Consider the following 3,838-nt stretch of genomic DNA (forward strand, 5'->3'; position numbering starts at 1 on the left):
GGGAAAACTGCTAACGCTGAGGAGGTGTTTCAAATAGTGAACATATAAGGAAAACTCCAAATAAACACTGATATGGAAGCTAAAGAAAACTAGATCGAAATATCCTTAGAAATAGATCCATATAAAGAAAAACAACTTGAAATCATGACAATAAGTTGACCCAAGTCACTTCTCTCATCCATCAGTAAAAGGTGACTTCACTCAAACAGACAGGTAAAATTTGAAAGCAATTTAAAATTGACTTTTTTACCCTGAGCAATATCCTCTGTCCTCCCCGATCCTTTATTTGGTCTGCTAAGCTAATCCTTTGCCCTCTGAGCTCCTAAACTATTTATCAAAAACTACTTGAACGTATGAGATAATAAACTCAGATCTCATCTGTTTGTGCTTTGGTTTTGGCAACATGATGGATAAAGCTGCAGATTGTGGTGTACACAGTTGAAATACTTTGTGACAACCTTTAAATGTTAAGCGATGGTAATGTGCAATGAAACCTGCGCAGTGAGGGGGAGCCCCCATCTCTCTGGGTGCAGCGCAGAACCAGTGACTCATTGGGAGCTTAAAGGACAAGGGTCAGACTTTTTGTCACAAGCATCAAATAAACAGGCTGGAAACTCGCTGAGGTTATGTCCTTAGGGACAAGATGGGGCCTCGTGGTGCTGGGTGGGCTGTACTTGGAGTAAATTTCTCTGTATTACCTACCAACTTCAGGAGGCAACAACAGACAGAGCATGCATTTCGGTGTTCCTGCTATTTTTTCTGTGTGAAACTCTAACAGCATTGCTTCTGCTCAGCCTGGGGGTTATTCTACGAGGAAGAATGTACGTTTTGACTGTGAGGTGCAAGCAGATTGTTTTTCAAAAGTTACTAGGGCCTGAGGCTTTTCCAGCTCTCACAGTAAAATAAAACTTTTGATTTTAAAGGATATTCACACACCACTGACATAAGGCCTGCATTCCTCAGTGGCATTCTTCGACTCCTCTTAAAAGAGGAAATATAATGTTTGACTCTATTGAGCTGAAATCTACTTCAGTCTTTGGTCATGGGCCATGTGCACTGGAAAAAACGATCTAGAAATAAGTAAAAAATGTCTTAAATTAAGTTTATTTACCCTTAATTAGAGTAGGTAAGTGAGGCAGTTTGCCAATAGAATAAGTATTTTTACTCTTAAAATAAGATAATTAGATAATATGCACACAAAATAAGACAATGGAATTGTGTTTTCTTATTTTAAGTGTAAATTGTCTTGTTCCATTGGCAAAATGTCTCTTTTACCATATCAATCCAATAACAAATGCACTTATTTTAAGAAAAAATTACTTATATAGATTTAGATTTTTTCCAGTGTGTAACTTAGACGTATTTGAGGTATAAAGAGATTTCTGTGCAGCCTATAGATGTGTTTTTGAACTCAATAAATAAATATAGGTTGTCACTAATGCTGTTTCTGTAGTATTTTCTCTAACAATAAATATAATTCTCTGAAACTATGGAAACCATTTATAAAAAAGGCATGTGGGTATAGGAAGCTAAAAGTGGCCCAGGGCAGCGCATTACTAGAGCTGCAAAACAGTTTTTACCCTTTGTCTTCTTTTTATTAACATTTTTTACTATGGAAGCCACAAACTTCGTTGTCTTTCATCAAGATTCATCAAGGTAAAATAGTGTATAACTGTTAAATGATACATGGTTTCCAAAATCTAAAATCAGTTGTCAGGCCCATGAGTCAACACTTCTTAGAATCTCCCCTTTACAGTAATCACAGCTGCATGTCTTTTGAGGTGTGTCTCAACTAACTTTTACCAGAAGTGGAAACATTTGGCCCCTTTTTTTTTTTTTTTTTTTTTTAGAAAATATGTTAGGCTTATGCATGCTTAGGTGCATGTCTGAACACTGACAGATTCCTAGTTTAAATTAAGGCCTGCGTTTTCTCTATATCATCCTACAAGGGTGGTTATACTCCCGAACTAACTGTGGGTGTAGATACAGCCGAGGAGGTGAGGAAGTGGAAAAAAGCATGGGGCAAGTTTGTGTGACAACAGAGGGACATGAGGGTGAAAAAGAGCGGGGATCCAGGGGGAAAAAGGGTCCCAGCGTTCTCACACACCTCGCTCTTCTAACTGGTCCATCTTCACAAGTCATTTTCCACAATTGCGATCATACAAACAAAACAAGCCGGTAAGGTACCAAAAAGGAAATATGCGTGATGTAGAGCAGATGTAGATTTGGTTTAATTTTTGTTGGATGTTTGGTTTTTAATTTAACCATCCTTTGAATTTCTCCATAATTATGATATATTATATCTTGACCTCTCTGTTGTATACAGGCCAGATAGTGTGCCTACTCATTCCCCTAAACATATCAGTTAGACAGCAATCTATGTGTTGGATCAGCACCAGTTAGGAAGATTTGTTAATTTTATTTAAAGTTCCTGTTTACACACCCAACGGTCCTTTTTCCAACGATAGCATGTGCAATTTAATACATTCCTGTTGCAAAAAAAAAACAAATAAGTGGAAACTTTGCAAATATGCACGTGCAATCAAGGAAGTTTCCATCAGAAAGGAGGGACCTCTATTGGATTTGCATAGAATGTGTGGAAACAAATTTGATGGCACGGTATTTCAGTTTGCAAGAAAAGACAAGCTTTGTATTTAGAGATTACCAATTACTTACAGTGGAAAATAGTATTTTTAATATTTCCATAAGACTTCTGCAATAATTTCAGTTTAGAAAAATCAAAGTATTAGCTCTGTTGTTTTGCAAGAATCATGTTTTTAATATTACTGAATTAGGTTGATTTAAATTTTAATTTCTGAAACTCCACTCTTGTTATAGAATATCCCCATTATATAAAAAACATTTTTTCAGGTTTTAAGCAGATATTATCTTGACTGCTTTGTGCTTCAGATGGGGGAATGAAGGACACTTTTCTGCAGTTTTTATCTTCACCTCAAAATCTCTTAAATCCAGCAAACTACTCCTTTGAAGATGGATGAGGATAAATGGAGTGCAGCTCTGTACAAAGTACTTCAAATAATCTCACACTCACCAACATACTGAGGGCACTAACTTGCTATTGACTATACATCCCCAAAAAACAAAAGCCATGATTTACTTTTTAATTCATTTTTTTATTCTTATTCCCTTTCCAATCCTGATCTAGGGATTACTGCCCATATTACTGTCAAAACCAGGCTATGAAAATGCTGTTCAGCAATGATAATAACATTCTCAGAGAGCTTTCCGTAGTGAAGATATAGTAAATATTTTAGTGTCCCACATATTACAAAATAATCTTTTTACAAATAAATCTAATGCTGTAAATAAGAATAGTAGAAAAATGACACTAAGCAAACATAATTTGGTATGTCACTGTCCAGTGAAATGATTATTTTGACAGTTAGCGAGTGATCCAACCTCTGAACTCTAGCCTCTTTCTTATCTAACGACAGTGTGTGTGACACCTGTCAGGCCACAATTAAACCACATATTCTCATTCCTTATAAATGCTACAATCTGTTTCTGAAAATAACCACGTCCCAACCCATTTTTCTCTCTTATAACATTATCCATCCACCGCCTCCGATTCCTTCTGCCACATAAAGTAACATGCAGGCTTTTGGTAACTGTCATCACCCACTCTGTTGTCTCGCTCCGCCCATAAAGGGAGCACAGATCAGACTGACTTTCCTGTATGTTAATGGGCAGGGATTGCACCATTTTTTTGGTGTGGGCAGGTGTGGAGGTGGAACACCAGCATGTCTGTCCTGTCTCCCGGACTGACTTGCCTTGGCATATTGGTTGCTGACAAATGCCAGCCTCGAGCCTGGGATCT

The sequence above is a fragment of the Cyprinodon tularosa genome, unplaced genomic scaffold, assembly GCF_016077235.1.
Source record: "Cyprinodon tularosa strain WSP-4 unplaced genomic scaffold, ASM1607723v1 ctg42, whole genome shotgun sequence".
In the NCBI taxonomy this organism is placed as follows: Eukaryota; Metazoa; Chordata; class Actinopteri; order Cyprinodontiformes; family Cyprinodontidae; genus Cyprinodon; species Cyprinodon tularosa.